This window comes from Polyodon spathula, chromosome 16 (assembly GCF_017654505.1).
Source record: "Polyodon spathula isolate WHYD16114869_AA chromosome 16, ASM1765450v1, whole genome shotgun sequence".
NCBI classification, from domain to species: Eukaryota; Metazoa; Chordata; class Actinopteri; order Acipenseriformes; family Polyodontidae; genus Polyodon; species Polyodon spathula.
This window is the reverse complement of record NC_054549.1, coordinates 22,353,215-22,361,015: the sequence shown is the minus strand read 5'-3', so window position 1 is coordinate 22,361,015 and position 7,801 is coordinate 22,353,215.

Sequence of the window (7,801 nt, the reverse complement as noted above, 5' to 3'; positions counted from 1 at the left end):
TCCCAGACGATTTAAAAAAAAAAAAAAAAAAAAATTAAACAATATGTCTGAAAACTGTGACAGTCTCTATTTTACTACTATTTTTCATACTTTATACAATTATTGTATGAAAAATAAATGTAAACAAATTAAAAGTTTCAACAAATTACATATTTGTGCATTTATGGAGCACAAGTAAAAATCTGAAAAACTTTCTAGCAGTCTGCAATTTGAGAATAAAACAATGCAGCATCGTACTCGTAAAGTCATTGGTAACAGCAGCTGTTTTTATTATTATTATTATTATTATTATTATTATTATTGTTATTATTTTAAATAAACTAAGTGTGTTCATAATCATATGATTCACAAAATGATTAACACATTTTCAAAGCAAAACTACATACAAAACAGTCATCAGAGGATTATATAATTCTAGACTTGCCTATGCATTGACATATCAATCACGCAACCCGCGACACACAAAAGAAAAAAAATATTAAAGCGATTTATAAGCGGATTTGACAACTGTGATTCTCACTGAAAAATGTTCTTGAGCTAAATGGTCTGTACTTGACCGACCTCTTGACTATCCCAGAGAACACCGCGTTCTGCAGTGCAGGGAATTGAACTAGAATCTGCGGCTGTTTCTGCTCAAACTGCTCAAACTGATGTCTGTACTGCGCAACGCATATTCATTTTTGTAAAGGAGATTGCCCAGAAAGTTTACCAGTCATTTTACAGTGCCACTCCACTCCCCCCACCCCCACCCCTCCATGGTTATACTGTGCATTTACCACTGTTTATCTATGTGTTTTTTAAAAGAAAAAATATGTTTTACCATACCTCTCTTTGCTTTACAATGCTTCTCTATATTTTACCATACCTCTCTGTGCTTTACAATGCTTCCCTATGCTTTTCCATACCTAACTGTGCTTTACAATGCTTCCCTATGCTTTACCATACCTCTCTGTGCTTTACAATGCTTCCCTATGCTTTACCATACCTCTCTGTGCTTTACAATGCTTCCATATGCTTTACCATACCTCTCTGTGCTTTATAATATTTCCCTATGCTTTACCACACCTCTCTGTGCTTACAATGCTTCCCTATACTGTGCCACGCTTTCACTGTGCTTTATTACACTTTGCTATGCTTCAGCTGTGGAAGATTTTTGTAAGGGTGTACTTAAGAACTTCTATTGTAGTACTTTTTTTTTTTTTTTTTTTTTTATCTACCAACTGCCGAGTGTTTTGTGTTAAAGATGCTATTTGCAATTGTGCATTGCCGTTTGACTTTGCACAGAACAGGATGCTGTCGTAAATATGCTACCTCTATGGGGCGCTGCCATTGTGTAATAAGGCTGCCCTGGCGAATTCTTTTTTTTCTTTGCTGTTGTATTTCAGGTTTATGTATTTAAGGCTGAACTGTGAGAAACTGCCTGTAAAGCATCGTACTCTAATACATAAATATGAGAAAAAGAAACACGGTATACTTGGTTATTTGAGTACAGTTGACAAATGACAGGTCGGGTTATATAAAACAACAGGTGGTTTTATTTTTTTTATTTGTCCTACTGTAGTAAATTCAGCTTTTAAAGCCACCTTTTAAAACCACGAACCACAGAACGTATAAGGTAATTAGTAAAACGAATGCAACCCTTGTGTGTGTGTCTGTGTATTTATGTGTGTATGTGTCTCTCTCTCTCTCTCTCTCTCTCTCTCTATATATATATGGGGAGCTGTGTGTGCCTATATATATGTATATGTATGTGTGTGTGTGTGTGGAGCTATGGAAGACGCAAATGCATGAGGATGTCATCCCTCCCATATAAAGCAATGAAAACATTTTCAATGAAAAATATCTTTATGATGTGTCTAAAATTACTTGTGTCCAGGTATTTTCAGTATTTAATGCGTTAACGTGACCATACCATTCTAGAAACAACAGTGTCACACCGATAATGAGGAAAGTGTACTTCAGAAAAGCCCTATCACTTTCTGTGAATCTAAACCAGAACTTCCTTTTGTAACACTGTGTAATCAGCACTGCATAATCGATCTTTTTTTTTTTTTTAATCACTTCCCGTATATCCATTCTCTGATATATAACACAGCCTCTCTCCACTGCAAGAGAAAAGTTTTCACGGTTTAAAGAACACCTCCGTTCGGCCTGCAAAACGGGGATTGACACATGCTCTCGCCCAATCGGCACTGTCGCTCGGCCGCTCGGGCCAATGGCATCGCAGCAGAGGGGGCGTGTCATCACCAAAGCAGGCTTCTTGCCGCCTTCTTTTAAGACTCACAGGATTCAAGATGGCTGTTCCAGGTAGGTGGTGTATCTATATATATATTTTGTAAGTGATATGTTGAAGGTGTTCAGAGGACAGGGGAAATATCGGCAGCTCCGCAAGGTAGTGTCCGCCAGGGTTTGGAGGCGTAAGCCTCGCTTGGATTTTAAACAGGATTGTGTTTTGGAAAACGACACCTTAAAAAAAAAAAAAAAAAAAAAAAAAAAACGGACCTCCAAAAACCAATCCGCACACAGTAAAGACAGTTCTGCAAACGAAGTGTTTTAAGTGAGTTTGTAAAGTTCGGATACGTTTTGTCGTTTAGACGAAAGGCTAAACGAAGGGGTTGTTTCTGTGACGTTACGCTGTTCGAGGTTTGCTCACTGCAAAGTCACGGTAAACTCGTCTGACCGAGAGAACTACAGAGATACATGTTCGGGTCCTCTTCCTTGTTCGACGCGGGAGTGGACCTGCTGAACTGATCAAACGCCGTTTAAAGTCCAGGAAACTAAATGAAAAACAAAAAAACAAAGCAATTGTTTACAGAATCACCCCCAGTTATAAAGTTATCTTCCAACTCAAAACTACATTCATCATAAAAATTCCAGTGTTGCGTTGTTGTTACTTTATGCACTAGGTACTGTGATTCGAGACACAAATTAGATCAAAAACATTACATTAAAAATATAGCAATTGTATTTTATGGTACTTTTTAAAGTGTTTTTGCGTATATCGCCAGACAGAAGTGTATTGCACCATACAGTTTCAAAATCATTACGCACTCTGTTTAGACCTTCACTTACGTGAGGTGAAACGGCTTCCTTAGTCGTGTTTTGTGGCAAAAAAACTCTTCACATTTCAGCTGAATCTTGGGACTGTGAGAGGATCCCACAGTCCTTGTACATTTTACACTAACATGTACAGGAGTTGGTATAATGTGCTTTTCTGGGGGCGTACATGACAATGCAGTAATCGATTAGAGTACAACACGACCCCCAGTGGACTGGGGTATAGGCGGATATGTGAAAAAGTCGAATTTGCGAACATCTATAGAAAAAGCATTTACACATCCATAAATAGATTAGTGAACAAAAACAACACGCAGACTGCTTTAAACGGTTTTTTTTTTTTTGCTTTAAAAGTAAGTAAACGAGACAAATTAGGCTACAAATACACAGTGTTGCCATGCGGTTTGCTATAAGCCATCTCCACACAAAGCTTTAAAATATATAATAGCGATCTTGGTTCCCGCAGGCAGGTGCATCGCATCACACAGGGCGAGGCAATCCACACAGACAGAGGGACCTCTCCCACTAAAACATAGCGCCGATACCGCTGTACAAAAGAGCCTGCACCTTTGTACAGCGGTATCGACGCTGTGCTTTAGTGGGAGAGGTCCTGGGCCCACGCCCGCCCTCCGCCTGTGTGTGGATTGCCTCGCTCTCTGATGCGCCTGCCTGCGGGAACCGAGATCGCTACATTGGTGTTAGAAGTGGACGCAGGTACCACGGCACGAACTCCTTGCACTGTAGCCTGGTGAGCAAGTCCGGGCGGACTTGAGGCTGGCAGGGGAGGGTGTAGCATGCACAAGGGAAGGCAGCAGCAGGGCTGGTAGGTGAGGTAATCACATACAAAGACATAAGCCTGATGTACACTCCTGATGTACATTTCTTAACTCTAGAAGTCCCTGCTTCCCTGGTTCTGCTTTCTTAGTTTCCCTGTCACAGTACTTTGAGCTCTTTCTTGATGTTGCCAGCAGTCGATAAGCAGCTGAATTTGAATACTGCTTAACATTGTGTTTATGAAGCTTGCTTTGTTTAATTCAGATGCATTTAAAAGCTACAACAACACGCTGCCAATATTTGCAACTGTGCGCCCCATCATATAAACACATTGCACAAATAAAAGCTTTCTCGACTGGTGTACAGAAATGCCGTTGACTGACCCCCACACACAGCCCGCCTTTCTTAAAGAGGAACGCACCAAAAGGCAGATTGCTGGAATGCTTTCTTTCTCCATTACCTCGTAGCCTACTTTTAATGTTTATTTAGCGAGGCGGTTAATTGATTAGGCAGGATATGTGACGCACAGATATGCGTCGTTCCACTGTAGTTAGAAAGGAGAGACTTGGTTAGGTTTCTAATGCAATGGTTCCAACAGGTGATCGTGATTTTCACATTTTATATGAAGTATGAAGAACTTGCAGCCGACAAAATAAAAATTGTGCTCTTCCTGATTGTAAAATGTACAGATTTTCTTTCGGCCATTGCTTTTCTTGCACAAAAGCCCTTTTGTACCTGAATGTTTTGGTTCATCGTAACTAATCATTGCTTTTGTGTGACTGGCATGCTTTCAAAGCCTCAGCATTCCTTCATATAGAGACTCAGGCTAGGAAAGTTCAGACACAGACTTAACACGCAGATGCTGGACTGAAATCTACAGCTCTGGCCAAAAGTTTTGCATCACCTATAATTGTAGGATTTAGATATCATAAATTAAAAAAAAACAAAAAAAAACTGTATTAACATAATTTTGATCTTTTATTTAACCTCACGTAATCAAAGAAACTATAAAATGATCTCGCAAAAGTCTACCAGAAGTCATAATAGTAGTACAGTTGTATTTCAGTTTTTCATCATGTGGAAACTACAAAGCGGTATGTAACTCAACATTATTCAGCAGGTTTCCTTCGACTTTATGAAGCAGAACTAGTTAGTTCTACAGGGGGATGGATGTGCAAGAGCAACCTTCACTGATTGCTAAAGGATAAAAATACCATCCACAAATCTAATGAATGGTCTTTCAAAGCTGTGGAAATAAGTAAGATTTACCTCTTTAGATTTAAGTTTAGAGAGGAGTAAAGCACTGTAAAGCTTTTGACTCATCTGTTGGGAGTTCTCTATTTTTCCAGCTCAGTGTTCAATGGTCTGTTGTCCAGTTACCTGTTACATAGGTAATACGTACAGTTGAATAATGTGTAAGATTTAATTGGGCATAGGTAGAGTATTTATTATTTATTTCTTAGCAGACTCCCTTATCCAGGGTGGCATACAGCTGTATACAAAAAATACATATCAAGAATTACAGTACAATCAAGAGCAAGATACAGAATGCAATGACTTCAGTCTTAATAAGAGCGAATACAAAACACAGTGCGATTTGATATCAGGGCAGTTCAAGAGCAGAGAAGTGTTGATAGTTACGTCGGGGTTAGATACGAGTGCAGGTGAAATACAAGATGCTACAGATTGGGTTAAGTGCAGGATTAAATACAGTAAAATAGGAAGCTGATAAGTGCAATAAGGCAGAGTGCTATATTGACCAGAAGGGAAGAGTTGAGTTTTACAGGTGTTGTCCGAAGAGGTGTGTCTTGAGGAGGCACCAGAAGGTGGTCAGGGACTGACTGGGCAGTCCTGACCTCAGTAGGACGGTCGTTCCACCACTGCGGGGCGAGGGTTTAGCTGATTTATAGGGGTCTGTGACCCGGATGGTTTGTGGGTGACGTCAGTCTAGTGAGAGACGGGCACAACAGGCAGGTGCTATGGGTGATGCGCACGTTCAATAATAAAATAAAAAGGCTGAACAGAAAACAAAACAAAACGGCACAGTGGCCAAAACAAACAAACAGATACAAAAACAAGTAACCTGCTGGTTTATAGCCAACACAAGTAGCAATTGTTTTTATTCATTCTTTATCTCACGTCTCTCATTCTCCACTCTGAACACGCTAACCTCGTTCAGCTGGAGTTCCGGGTTTTTGTACATGTGACCGTCTCCAGATTAGCAATAAATTAATCAAGCTGGTTGCAAAATAATTAACAATTAGTGTTTTAACCCTTTGCAGTCCATGACTTCGCATGCTATAAATTAGATTAGCAATAAATTAATCTGTGTTGCAAAATAAACAATAAGTGTTTTAACCCTTTGCAGTCCGTGACTTCGCGTGCAGTATTCAATCTTTTGATTTGTATAATGCATATTACTGAAGCAAAAGTTGTTGTGTTAAAATCCACTGTCTATGTGGCTCCTGTGCCTTACATTACAGCAGGGTTTATTATGCCAAAACACTGGAGGGGTACCTATAACGGTTGTAGTACTTCAGTAAAATATGTACTTATTGCTGTGTTAATGTTTCATATTCATGCCACCACTTGTCTTAGTGTCTTGCAGCACAACACTTGCAATATATATAAAACATAAACATGCTGAGTTTATTGCAGTCAGCTGCATAGATTAACCACTCAGCAGAATCTGGCAACAAACAAGTGAGTACAGACATTACTGTTTTAGTGTCACTTTTTTTAGTGTCGTAACCCTTTGCAGTCCATTTATTCAGCACTTGTCAGGCACGTCAGGTCCAATTTATTTTCATACGCGCTGTTTATTTTACACACACTGTTTTAAAATATATATTTTTCAGAGTAGAACAGGTTTAAAAGGCATTGAATCGCAAAAGGACACTCAGTACTGCAGTACCCCTTGCTCCTATCGGTCTCACTCAGCCTTTGAAAGGTTTTCTGAGCTTTTTTTCCAGAGAAAAAAAAACGACTACAGACCTGTGCTTGATGTCTTTTTGATGATGTTGGACAGGGTCCGACATCGGACTGGAAAGGGAAAATTGTAATGTCGGACCTGGTCCAACATAGGGTTAACAAGTTGTTGTATTTTAAGTAGTTGAATATGATGGCAACTAACTTGCTTGAAGTGGCAACTTCAAGATTTGGTGACCATTATCTTCTTGACGGAAGCCACTGGCTCCTTGGTAAAAACAGTGTCTGGAGCCCTGATTTGTAATTTAGTTTTCAAGAAATGAATTTTAAAGAATAAACAGGGAACAAAAGCAAAACAGACCTTGAAGCTTGTTTGACCAAAAGTGCTTTACCGGTGTTCTCGCAAACACTTGCACAAGCAAATGAGACAGTTGTGTGGTTTTTTTATGTTTCGTGCTTTATTTGCTGTATCGCGACATGTATCGTTGTCGTGAAGACAAAGCTGATACCCAGCCCTAACCAGGACCCAGAGGAATAGTGTGCTCTGAATGTATTGATCATACAAGGTATACAGATAGGGACTTTATTTTTTTAACATCACACTCTTGGCTCGTGATCATTTAATCATTGAAAGCAAACTTATTATTAATAAGTCTTATATTTAATCTTTTATATAGTGCCTTTCATAGTGGACCACCATCACAAAGCGCTTTACAAGATACGAGACTAGGGTGTGTGAACTATGCATCAGCTGCAGAGTCACTCACAACAACGTCTCACCTGAAAGACGGAGCACAAGGAGGTGAAGTGACTTGCTCAAGGTCACACAGCGAGTCAGTGGCTGAGCTGGGATTTGAACCGGGGACCTCTTGGCTCATTTCTTTAACCACTAAAAGAAAGAGAAAGAAAGAAAGAAAGACACTTAATGATTAATTAATAGGGTTTATGTAGCTTATGAAGTTTCTGGATGTGATGAAAGATTAAATATACTTTTTTGAAGGATCTGTAGTTCTAAAACTATGTGCAAACTGGGTTTACCAAG